General features: G+C 40.1%; 1 protein-coding gene across 2 annotated transcripts in view; it reads left to right on the top strand.

Moving 5' to 3' along the window:
* AP3B1 (adaptor related protein complex 3 subunit beta 1) overlaps positions 1–13,831 on the top strand; it is a 164,990-nt gene that overhangs the window by 119,111 nt on the left and 32,048 nt on the right. The gene's annotated exons all lie outside the window — the stretch shown is intronic.

The following is a 13,831-nucleotide window of genomic DNA, read 5'->3' as shown; positions in this document are numbered from 1 at the left end:
TGCATTCAAAGATTCATGCTATTGTAGTATATATTTGTAAAAGCCTCCTTCCTTCAACTACATCTACAGATTGTGCATGGGGTTTTATTTCTTCACTCAGAATTTATAGAGAATCTGCTGAAAACTCCTTACGGAAGCTCCCCTTCTCTCTCAGAGGGGGACAGCGTATGAATTTCAATATACAGTGATGGTGAGGTCTCAAAGCTTACCTAAGTATATGAATCACTGCTTGTGTTTCATATATTTCACATATAAGGATGTTATGATGGGCATAAGTTGCTTTTGTTCACCTTTTTTCTTGATTGTTCTGTACTTAACTGAAGGTTGGATTGCACAAAAAGCAGAACTTCAGAGCAGCATAAAGGGAAGCCCAAGATTTCCCCAGAAGATACGTTGCTGATCAGGATCAAAATTTGCCCTGTAACTGTGTAACTACAGGTTTTCATGTGTGTCTAACCATCCTGAGGGTCTGTAGGCAATGAAATAAAATACTTGTTAAATATAGATGAAAATAGGAGTAAATGCTTTACAACGAACATAATGTCTTGATTTCTGAAACTTTGTTAGTGATGTTTTTTTTTTAGCTTGGCATATTTGAAAAAGTAAATAACCAAGTCTTGGTTGATGCATGTAAGACTCCATCTTGTCACTTTTACATGAAGAGTCATCATCACATAGAATGAAACACAAATTATAATATTGAGATTTTGTCCCAGAATACTAAGAGTAACCTGAAACTTTTTTTGGAAAACAAATATTTTGTCATTGAAAGTAAAAGCTGTGCATGGGGTAACTCAACTTGTTGAGAGGTGTTACTGCTGTTAGGGCATACCATTCCTGCCATGGACCAGTGGTATGTTGGTACATGACTTGTAGGCTAGAAGTACAAAAAAAGTAAGTGAAAGGCAAGGACATTGCAGTTGTCAAAGTAAGGTGACTTGGAAGCTTTTAAATTACGTCAATACAGACGTATTTTAATGTACTGTAAAAGTTCTTGCTAACAGTTGCAGGAAGGTGGGATACTCTCCATTGCCCACCTTGAAACCTGTGTTAAGGTTGTTTTTTAAAAAGTTGTTAAGTGGTGTGCCACTGTTTTCTCACACCAGAATAATTTAGAAATGTTTTCAGTCCTCTTATGCCTCTTATGTTCTTGATTTGAAGATGCCAGAAGAATTGGGGAAGGGTATATTTGTAAGACCTGTAAAATAGATCTTTTAATTGTATGGTGGAGTTTAGGAATTCATGGCTGTAAAAGAAGGTTTGTGTACAAATTTTTACTATTATTAGTTTGGAATGTTTTTATGAAATATGTACAAAAATCATTCTATCGTTTCCACTGAAGAAGCTTTCTAATATGAGCAGCATTAGAACATATGTTTACTGCATATATCATAAATTTCAACTATTATTAAATACATTTGTGTATTAGAAGTTGCTTTAAAATGGAATAAGTTTTCATAAAGGGTCATTGTCACAGTCTTCTTGCTGCTACGTTTGTGCTCAGTTGACTAACAATCTTGGGAGGATTTAGACAATAGTAGCAGAAATACTTTGTGTTAGTTAGTACCAAGGTAATTTTGAAAGTAGATGAGAAAAAATTACCTACCTAATTTGCCTTCAGTTTTCAACTGAGGGACTTAACTATGGCTGCAGCTACTGTGTAAAGCAGCATGCTTACATTCAGGATTGTGTCTGTACAGTACAGCCTTTATTAGAGATACCCATAGGGTGAGGTTTTTTGTTTGCAGTATGCTGTGCATGTTGTTGCTTACATTACTCTGAGCTGTGTGTGGATGGGATTGAGTGGCATTTCTTCTCAGTTAGTATGAAAAGAAGTGTCCTCGTGGAGGCTGAATAAGTCATTTGATGCCACAAATTTTTTTTGAGTCCAGAAAAAAGAAGTGTGCTTTTGAATTTAAACAAAGAAACTGAAGGTAACTGGTTATAAATAGACCTCTTTGTCTCTTAACAGACTATGAACTGTATCAGGTGATTTTTTTTTTCTTTCCTTTTAAGGCCAAAAAGTGAAGCTTAAGAAAAACAAAACACAGAAAAGCTGTATTTTAGCAACGGTCTCAGTTAGGTCAACTGTAATTTTCGCAAACTAAGGAATATGGATTTTTTTCGGGTTAAAACATTATGCATAATATGAAATAAAACATGGGCAAAATTGGAACATCAATATCATGTATAAGAGATGTATTCCTGTACATGCAGAGAGTCTACACCCACATTGAGGAAGTGCTAATATAGATGTATATGTGCAGCGAGTTCAGTGCTGATTTGGGATTTTTGTCCTTGCAGGTGGGTTACTGTGCATTAAGATTATCCTGATAGAAGCCAAAATAACATGTTGCATTCTTCAACAAAAATATAGTGAACAAGATTAATATATAGTTGTATTAAGCCAGCAAAGATGTAATTTACATTTTAGCATTCATAAATATCTGTGCTAGATTTCAAATATAGCGTATTATAGGCTGAGTTCACTTTGGCTTGTAGGTAATACTGTGTAGTAAGTGTTTCAACTTATATTACACTTACCCTGACACAAGAGGTCCTTTTCTGGGGGAAAGTTTGAACTAGGTGCTTCTGTTGGAAGAAACCAATATTCAGGAGTTGTTATAGTATAACCCTAACTGTAAAATTATACATTATAGCCAGTAGGGTTCAGTATGTTTTCACTTTAGAGGTCTCTGGAGTACTGGCTGTTTGTCAAAATCAAAAGAATATATTAGAAACCATTTGTAGGAACTTCTTTGAAGTAATTTAGACTCAATGCCAAAATCTGTATTAATCGCTCTCAGCAGCATCCACTATTTCAAATTCATAATTAGAACGCAAGGTGAGGCTGCCACTTATTCTGTTTTTCTAACTGTTAAACTACTTCAGATAATCTTCAGACTTTCCAGTTAGGTGGTCAGTGGAAGGGTCGAATCACTAAATTGAAGTAAATTACTTGCTTGTATATTGGGAGAATGCCTTTTCCTTGAAACACCTAATGACTATTGCAAAGGAGTTTAAAATACCATGCTGCTTGATGAAAGTCACACGCATGCATCAGCCACCAGACCGTCCGCTTTTCGCTTCGTAGAAGCGTACATAGGACAAAATGATAGTAAATCTTGGTCTCCCATGCACAGATATGAATTTCACCATTTGATTTGGTCACTGTTTTTTTAGAAGTTGAAACCTGGATTGGGATACAGTTTAAGCCCTTGGGTATAGGAATTTTCTGCAAACACAGTTAAAAGAAAAGTCTCCCATAGTATCTGTTTAAGCCCTTTTCATGGTCCACTGGTGATCCCAGAGTACCCTATGGGGAAGAATGTGCATGTCTGAATTTATACCAAGGTTTGTGGCCCATAATTATGACACTGAGTTCATCCCTTTCCTTCATGTTTGTGTAATAACCCTGACTTAATCATAGGAATATTCCCATTTTGTTGCTGCTGAAATTCTTTCTTGTGTGGCTTTTTAAAAGACTTCACTGGTATTTTCATTGGATTATTCATGTGATTCATAATGCTCAGCAGAAGGAAAAGGCAAAGATGCCAAATCTCAAACAAAACCATGTGTTGTTATAATATAAAGCTTAAAGCTCTATTATACATGCGCAATGCAATCTGTCTCACTGGCCCCCAGCTACACGTAAAATACAAAACAAGTACACAGTTTTAAAAGTGCTTGATTAATCTGGTATGGGATTAATAGAGTTTTCTGCTGTTCATGAACTCCAGGTTAAGGCCTGATTCTAGTTCCTTTATATCATGTAGTCATTTTTATGCTCTAAGAGCAATACTTTTTAGTGATACAGAGTTACTGGAAATCTGTCTAGTTGGCTATATTTTAAAAGAACCATAGAAAAATTTAAGGGACATAAAAATATTGAAAAAGGGATAATTTAATAACATGGAAGATTTTGATCATCTCTAGATTATCAGGTTGAGAGAACTGTGAACACACTACTCTTTGAAAGGATGAATTTATACCTATTTGAGACCATACAAATATTGGACTAAAAAAGGGCAGAGAAAAGGATTAATTTTGGCAGCCTTACAGAGGCAGACTGGGCAGTATAATAAAGGTGCTCTTTTGTTTGAGATTCATCTCTGTGTGATTTAAAAATCAATGGGAGTTATTTGGGGGTTTTTGGTTTTTATTTTCCTTGCAAGTTTTTAGAGACAAAAGTATTATTCTATCAATGTTGAAATTAGGTAAGAATTTTTGGAACTCGCTTTCTAATGTCTGGAATTGTCTGAAACCAGTACTGGTTTAAAGATATGAGCATTAATATGCTAATTTTCAATTAGAGTCATTGACATATTAATCATTTAGGGAAGTGTAGAGCCTAAAAGTTGGTGACAATGCAAAAAGAAGGGAGTTAGGATGTATTAGAAATTGAAGGACTTCCTAGCAGACGTGGCTTTTGGAAGGTGTTTAGCAGATACACAGCAGTTAAATGTGCCTGTGATGGAAAGTTATTTTAAGTATTTTCCAGAATTTGACGTGATGTCCTCAGGTGTCTGTATGTCTAGATAAATTAGCCCAAATTGTATCCGGTTGCTTTTCTAGACTGCAGAAAATATGAGCTTGCTTGCTTGCTTGCTTGGTTTCCCTGCCCCCTATCAGAGGGATGCTGTCCTTAGTTTTGCAATCCATATTAGCATGACTTAAGTATGCTCTAATGTTGGGATTTGCTACAGTCTCTTGAAATAATGCAGAGTAGGATGCTGACATTCCTTCTGCAATTCTTTGTTTGCTTTTTATTATATCTTTTCATGAATTATTAATTCTTTATTTTTTAAGAGCTGTATAAGGAAGACATTGCCTTGTGACTATGAGTAATATGTAACTGGTAATGGAGCAAAAGATCATGAATATACTGTTTCCTGCCAGTAGTTATCTTTCCTTTGTTTGCCTGGTTTTCCATATTTCTCCTAATACTATAAAATCATAGTTAAGTTGCTCTCATAGCCTCAGTTGAAAGATCATGTAAATGTAGCTAGGCTATGTGATAGCCCTTCTCCTCGTAGCTGTTGCGGAGTTACTGGAGCATAGCCTTACAGTGAGTATAAGAGAGGATATAGCTCTCACAGCTCAGTAGGTAATTCTTGGATTATGTCATGGATATTGCCAATAGGAGGGCAGTAGAAAGGCTGCTTAGATTAAATGATTCAGTCCACCGCTTTAACAGAATGTAATTTAGAAGAATAAAACTATAATTACCATCATTCTTGGAAGCAAGTATTTTTTTCCAATAATATATGTTTTATCCAAACATACATACATTTGTGAATCAGGATCAAAAATTAATCTATGTTTATTATTACAGCGTTATTAGCTAAGGAAATAATACAAAAGAAAAAAGACAACAGACATAATTTTGTGTTTAATAATAATAATAATACTTCATTCAGGAAAGTCTGTCCAGCTCTGTTTTCTGTAGTAGGTTTAATAAACCCTGTCGTGCTTTTTATTTTAAATAATAATGGAAAATAGGTTTTTGTATTAACTTAAACTTAGTTACTAAGGACTTACTGAGCTTGCAAAAAGAAGCATGTTCACGTGCAGAGGATTCAGTAGTTTGTAACTAGTTAGCTCTTTTGTGATAAAGAAGGCCAAAACTTCGGTCAGTGATCTTACACTTTTCCCTTTATGTGGTTAATGAGTGGGGGACTTCTAAGGCAAAATCCTAATGTTGACCTTCTTGTTCTTATATAAGAAGTAGTTTAAAAATATTTGCAGCTTTTTTTAGGGTGATGGATCATCTTCCAACATGTGCAGTTAGTGTGGGGGCCAGTCTTACATGTACCAATTCAGCGTTCCCGTACGATATCACTGTGGAGTCCATACACTGACTTTTAATTCCTGGTGGCTTGCAGTCAAAATGGGGTGGGAGAACAGACTGTATTTTAATTTTTTTATTTCTGTCATTCTAAACAGCTGTATAAAAAAAAAAAGTTTTGCAAGTTTAATCTTAATAATCTTTACCCAAAAAAAGCAGACACGCTATGTCATAAAATAACTATTAGTGACTAGTTTGTATCCTATAAATCTAACTTGAGTTGATAATATGGTCCATTACCAGCTAACTGCACAGAGTATTTTTCATTTTACACTCTTCAGTTACTTTTTAGTGAAGTGTTAAAAAATATGAAGCTTTTCTCCTCTCTAAAATTGCACACTGTCTGTCTGTTATTAGGGAGATAACAGCTCTTATAAATGTTTCAGTAAGCGTTAAGTAGACAGTTATGTGCACTCTCATTCCACGCTTATTTGCTTACTGTAATAAACTGATAAAATATGTGTGGTTTGTCTCTGTGTATCTGCAGGCATCATGAGTCACATAGATTTCCTTTAGAAATAATGTTGTGTCTGCAGAATTGATTGGTTATTTTCATAAACCATCCAAAGGTACACAAACGACTTCTATTATTTAAACATATGCTGTGTAAGATTTGTAGGGGATTATCTCCTGGTTACTAGATGCTTCTTGTTCTGTTAACTCTGTGGAGGATTATTTTAACCCCAGAGTGATTGCAGGTATCAGCCCTATGGGTTTCTTCAAGTATTGCAATTTTATGTGTTAAAAATTTTAGAATTAAAACAAAAAACTCTGTTTACTAGACTGATGCAACTGTTAAATAGACTGCATTACAGTCACACCAACCTTTGCCAGCTCAGAACCCTTGGTAGCAAGTAGAGGGCTTGCGAATTCCCATTTTCCAGAACTAAATTCCTTTGTTCAGCTTATATACATTTTATTTATTTCTAGTATTGACACGTTAAATGCAACTGAAAACTAATGTTCTACAGGAAGCAAGAGGGTTTAAACATAATGTCATTATTCTGACTGTCCTTTGCGTGTCTGCTCCTCTGTATACTATAATATTGAAAATAAAATTGAATGGACTCACGACTGAAATTATGACTGAAACATGAGCAGTAATGCTGAAAGGGGCATAGATTAAAATCTCTAAAAATCATAGGAAGGTTTCAGTAAATTTGAGTCAGTGTTACAATTTAAGTATGGTGAGGGATTTTTGCTGTATGTATGCGTATGTATCTACATGTTGGACTTCTGACTACTAACCTTTTATATTTTCATTCCTATTAATAAATACTGTTAATAAAACCACTATATGTTAACACAGAGAAGCTAGTGTACTTCAAAATACTTGTTTTAACATGAATAAAACATACTTCCTAAGCTTGTTAATGAAAAATGGGTGAACCATTTAATGAAATAACTTTTCTATTATCCATGTCCAGCTCAAATTGATTTAAATGTTAAAAGTTAAATGCTAAGCTTAAACTTAAAAATAGGATTTAAATTGCATCTTAAATCTTAAGTTTTACTTGTTAGTTCATCAGTGGTTTAAATGGTTTTAACAGGTGTGTCCTGGGTTCAGCTGGGATAAAGTTAATTTTCACAGGAACCTGGGAGGGGGCACAGCCAGGACAGCTGACCTGAACTAGCCAAGGGGATATTCCATACCATGTGACATCATGCCCAGTATATAAATGGGGAGTGTTGGGTTCCAGGTGGTGAGCAGTTGCACTGTGCATCACTCATTCTGTATATTCTTTTATTAGTACTATTGTTGTTGTTGTAACTTCTCTCCTTGTGTTGGCCCAGTAAACTGTCCTTATCTCAACCCACAAGGTTCTACTGTTTTTTTCTTTCTCCTTTCTGATTTTCCTTCCCATCCCACCGGAGGGGGCAGGGAGGAGTGAGCGAGCTGCTGCGTGGTGCTTTGTTGCCAGCTGGGCTGAAACCATGACAGTCCTTTGGGGCACCCAACATGGGGCATGAAGGATTGAGATAACGACAGATCTGGCCACAGCATGTTAAATCAAGTTTGTTATACGCATTTCTTATATTAGTTAAATAGCTGCTGGTCACAATGTTGGTTCATTTGTTCGCGTGGTGGCGTTATGTATGTTCTTACATTCACTATGTATTGCCTGCGGCGATGTTTATCACCTCTGGGAGAGGGGTCAGGATTATCATTTTGCTATACTGGGTAATGTCAACTTAATGAAATGATTGCGTCACTGGTCATGAGGTTAAGCTGGTATTTGTATGCAGCATTGATGTCATTCCCATACCTCAGGTGCCTTCTATCGGAATCTATTGGTAGTCGCACCCAATCTATGGGGAAGTCGCAGGGGCGGGAGGGGGATTATTCCTCCCATTCATTCACCTCCCCTTTCTCCTTCAGGCTAATTACAACAGCTTTTGAGAATTTTTAATATCCTTGGGATGCACAAGCCAACATGCTGTAATTGCTATGTCTCCTGAATGTGTTTCAGGTCTTGTTCAGGGCTACAAAAAAGCTTTTTAAGAATACCACCCAGACTTCTGCCTCAAGACTGGATAATCATGGGTGGCATGGCATGTGGGAGAATATGGGCAGGTATCTAGAGAACTTCTCACCTCCAACAGTTTGGAACTTCACTCCCAAACAACTACAGGACCCTGATAAAGTGATAGAATATTTGAAAGGAAAATGCTGTGGCTATTCCAAAGAGGTACAACTTACTGCACTGTGCTGGGCCCTGACCCGTATCTACCAAACACTGCTCAATATTATGCAGCACCCTCAGGGGGAAAGGAGGGAAAACAGACCAACAGGCACTGCGGCTGAACCAGAGAACCAACCTGTGCCAGTATCAGTCACCCCTATACAGAAGAATAAATACACAAAGAAATCAGTTTGCTTAGTGAGATATGAAGGTGAACCAGGGTCATCACAAGAATAGGAGGAAGAGGCAGAACCTGAAATAATCACCCAATCTCTATCCCTGAGTGAGTTGTGTGATATGCAAAAAGATTTTGGCCACCATCCAGGTGAGCACATTGTTCCTGGCTGGTCCAATTCTGGGATAATGGGGCCAGTAGTTTGGAATTAGGAGGTAGGGAAGCCAAGCAGATAGGATGCCTGTCTAAGGCAGGTGGCATTGACAAGGTGATTGGGAGAAAAACACAAGTCCTCAGCCTCTGGAGGCGACTTCTGTCAGGTGTGAAGGAAAGATATCCCTTCAAGGAAGACATTACATGTCACCTAGGCAAGTGGACCACCATGGAAAGAGTTATCCAGTACCTGAGGGAATTAGCCATGCTGGAGGTGATATAAAATGATCTGGAAAATGAGCAGTCACCCGCAGATCCAGATGAAGTCCAATGCACACAACCCATGTGGTGGAAGTTTCTACGAAGTGCACCACTGTTAAAGAATTTTCAAACGTGGGTTTCTCTAGGTTTGCTTTATTAACAACTCAGAGTTGGGCCATTCACTGTGGTGGTGGCCCAACTCTGAGTTGTTAATAAAGCAAACCCAGAGAAACCCACGTTTGAAAATTCTTTAACACCACCGTTGTATGCCAACTCATTGACAGTAATGTCCTGGAAAGAAGGCAATGGACAAACGGTGGACAAAGTGGCTGTCCAACTCCGGCAATACGAAGGAAGTCTCTTCCTCCCTACGGGCCTGTGTCTCAGCTGTAGAGGAGCTGTCCTGGGAGTTCCAGCAATTCAGAGTGGATATGTCCTTCTCCTCACTTGTACAGGCCTGCATCGCAACTATTAGGAGTAAGCATTCCTCTGCTCAAGAGAGAGGAAGTAGAAGGTACATACAATGGGGTACCCTGTGGTTTTACCTGCGTGACCATGGAGAGGACATGAGGAAGTGGGATAGAGAACCTTCCTCAACCCTAGATGCATGGGTACATGAGTTGTGAGAAAAAGCAATTGGAAAAGAGTATTCCTCCTGGAAAAATGCCGCTCCAGTTGCCAGCAAGCAGTTCCCATGACAGAGTAGAAGGGCTGTCATTTCTGATCCTCTTGAAGGGACTTCTGATACACGCTTGCAAAAAGTAATGAATGCTGTGGCCAGGATTAGAGGGGCCCTGCCTCCAGCCAGGTGGAGGAAAGGGACAACTGGGTCTACTGGATGGTGTGGATTCAATGGCCTGGCACATCAGACCCACAGGAGTATAAGGCTCTAGTGGGCACTGGTACACAACGTACCCTAATGCCATCAAGCTATAAAGGGGAAGAACCCATCTGTATTTCTGGTGTGACAGGGGGATCCTAGCAGCTAACTGTGGTGGAAGCTGAAATGAGTCTAACTGGGAGTGAGTGGCATAAACACCCCACTGTGACTGGTCCAGAGGCCCTGTGCATCCTCAGCATGGACTACCGCAGGAGAGGGTATTTCAAGGACCCAAAGGGGTACCGTTGGGCCTTTGGTATAGCTGCCTTGGAGACGGAGGAAATTGAACAGCTGTCCACCTTGCCCAGTCTCTCTGAGGACCCTTCGAGTGTGGGGTTGCTGAGGGTCGAAGAACAACAGGTGCCAACTGCTACCACAATGGTGCACCACCGGCAATATCACACCAACCAAGACTCCCTGGTTCCCACCCATAAGCTGATTTGTCAACTGGAGAGCCAAGGAGTGACCAGCAAACCTCACTCACCCTTTAATAGTTCCATATTGCCAGTCTGGAAATATAATAGAGACTGGAGACTAACAGTAGACTATTGTGGCCTGAATGAAGTCATGCCTCTGCTGAGTGCTGCCATGCTGGTTATGTTAGAACTTCAATACAAACTGGAGTCAAAGGCAGCCAAGTGGTATGCCACAGTTGATATCGCTAATGTGTTTTTCTCAATCCCTTTGGCAGCAGAGTGCCGGCCACAGTTTGCTTTTACTTGGAGGGGCGTCCAGTACTCGTGGAATCGACTGCCCCAGGGGTGGAAACACAGCCCCACTATTTGCCATGGACAGATCCAGACTGCACTGAACAGGGTGAAGCTCTGGAACACCTGCAATACATTGGTGGCATCATCATATGCTACACATATGACTACACAGCAGAAGAGGTTTTTGAGAAAAGGAAGAAAGCAATCCAAATCCTCCTGAAAGCCAGTTTCACCATAAAACAAAGTAAGGTCAAGGGACCTGCACAGGAGATCATTTTTAGCAATAAAATGGCAAGACAGGCATCGTCAGATCCTCATGGATGTGATCAACAAAATAACAGCTATGTCTCCACAGACTAATAAAAAGGAAACACAGGCTTTCTTAGGTGTTGGGGGGTTTTGGAGAAGCATATTCCAAATTACAGTCTGATTGTAAGCCCTCTCTATCAAGTGACCTGGAAGAAGAACAATTTTAAATGAGGCCCTGAACAATGACAAGCCTTTGAATAAATTAAACAGAAGATTGTTCATGCAGTAGCCCTTGGGCCAGTCCGGGCAGGACAAGATGTTATAAATGTGCTCTACACTACAGCTGGGGATAATGGCCCTACCTGGAGTCTCTGGCAGAAGGCACCCGGGGAGACCCGAGGCCGACCCCTGGGGTTTTGGAGTCGAGGATACAGAGGATCCAAGGCCCACTATACTCCAACTGAAAAAGAGATACTGTCAGCATAGGAAGGAGTTTGAGCTGCCTCAGAAGTGGTTGGTACTGAAGCACAGCTCCTCTTAGCACCCTGACTGCCGGTGCTGGGCTGGATGTCAAAGGCAAGGTCCCACCTACACATCATGCAGCTGGTGCCACGTGGAGTAAGTGGGTTGCGCTGATCACACAACAGGCTCGCATAGGAAACCCCAGTCGCCCAGGAATTGTGGAAGTGATCATGGACTGGCCAGAAGGCAAAAGTTTTGGAATATCACCAGAGGAGGAGGGTGACACATGCTGAAGAGGCCCCACTGTATAATAAACTGTCAGAAAATGAGAGGAAATATGCCTTGATGGGTCCTGTTGCATTGTGGGAAAACATCGGAGGTGGAAGGCTGCTGTATGGAGTCCTATATGACAAGTCACAGAAACCACTAAAGGAGAAGGTGAATCAAGCCAGTTTGCAGAGGTGAAAGCCATCCAGCTAGCGTTAGACATTGCTGAAAGAGAGAAGTGGCCAGTGCTCTATCTCTATATTGACTCATGCATGGTGGCAAATGCCCTGTGGGGGTGGTTACAGCAATGGAAGCAGAGCAGCTGGCAGCATAGAGGCAAACCCATCTGGGCTGCTGCACTGTGGCAAGATATTGCCACTTGGCTAGAGAAGCTAGTGGTAAAAGTACATCACATAGATGCTCATGTACTCAAGAGTTGAGCCACTGAAGAATATCCAAACAACCAGCAGGTGGATCAGGCTACTAAGATTGAAGTGTCTCAGGTGGGCCTGGACTGGCAACGTAGGGGTGAGTTAGTTATAGCTTGGTGGGCCCATGATCCCTCAGGCCATCAGGGAAGAGATGCAGCATTTAGATGGGCTCATGATCAAGGGTTGGACTTGACCATGGACACTATTGCACAGGTTATCCATGAATGTGAAACATGTGCTGCAATTAAGCAAGCCAAACGGTTAAAGCCCCTGTGGTATGGAGGGCAATGGCTGAAATAGAAATATGGGGAGGCCTGGCAGATTGACTATATCACACTCCCACACACACGCCGAGGCAAGCGACACGCTTACAATGGTGGGAACAACCAGCAGATGGCTGGAAACATATCCCGTGCCCCATGCCACTGCCCGGAACTCTATCCTGGTCCTTGAAAGGCCAAGTCTTAGGGTGACACGGGACCCCAGAAAGAACTGAGTCAGGCAGCGGGACTCATTTCCAAAACAACCTCATAGACACCTGGGCCAAAGAGACCACCCATTGAGTGGGTGTATCATATCCCCTATCATACACCAGCCTCCGGGAGAATCAAACAATACAATGGGCTGCTAAAAACTACATTGAAAGCAATGTGGGGTGAGACTTTCAAACATTGGGATACATATTTAGCAAAAGCCACCTGGTTAGTTAATACTAGAGGATCTGCCAATCGAGCTGGCCCCGCCCAGCCAGCCACTAGTGGTTGAGTTTTGAGGGGATGGGAAGCCTTTCTGCCTTTTTTTCCTTCATTATTCTTCATTCAGTTATGACATGTATGAAACTTAATGCACCTTCCAAAGCCACCTCTGAATACACACTCAAATCAGTTCCTTATATAGTTTTCTTCAGCTTTCGTCAGTGTAGTGCTCACACTTCTAAACATTTATTAATTGATCTTTATAGAAACTCCTTTAAGGTGATGGATATTACTAGCCTGGCTTTCCAGTTCAGAAGCTGGTGCTCGGAGATGAAGATCAAGTTTGTGATGTGCTCTAACTTCTGAAGTTTTTCAACAGGATTCTTTACAGCCTTATGTTTCCCACACACTCTCCCATTTCTGTAATACTTTGTGGGTTTAAATCCCAGTTCTTACGAGCTTCCCTTATTACTGGCAGTGTTCACCAAGTCTTCAGATCAGTCCCTCAATGTTAATTGTGGTGTTCAGGAAAATGTAGCAAACTGTAAGAGTTTTGTAGGGAAGGCAAGATAAAAGCCCATTCTCCTTGCTTAGCTGCTTGGAGTCTTGAACATCATGCTATTTGCAGTTTTCTCTTTCACTTAGTTACACATTCAGGGCTATGGGTAGCGCAAGAGAAGATGGACTCTCATCTGTGGAAACAGATAAACAGATATATCTAACAGATAGCTAATAGATCTAACAGTATCTCATAGTGCATTGACCAGAGAAATGGGATTTTTTTGCTGAGCATTTGGCTTTTTCAACCTCCATATTCTGTTTGTGTGGTGTTACTTTTCATGTAATTTCCTAGCCTTTCTTTAAAACTTGTTTAAAGAATTCACATTCACTTTTCTGCAGTTTTCTGCATATTCCTTACTTTTGTACTTTTGAGCTCATGATTTCAGATTTCCTTATCAGCAGTATCTTCTGGGAATTTGTTTGCACACTGAACATCTTTCACTCTTGCTACTTCT

Source organism: Aquila chrysaetos, chromosome Z (assembly GCF_900496995.4).
Source record: "Aquila chrysaetos chrysaetos chromosome Z, bAquChr1.4, whole genome shotgun sequence".
Lineage (NCBI taxonomy): Eukaryota > Metazoa > Chordata > Aves > Accipitriformes > Accipitridae > Aquila > Aquila chrysaetos.
The sequence above is the reverse complement of the archived record's forward strand: the minus strand, read 5'-3'. Positions and strand labels throughout refer to the sequence as shown.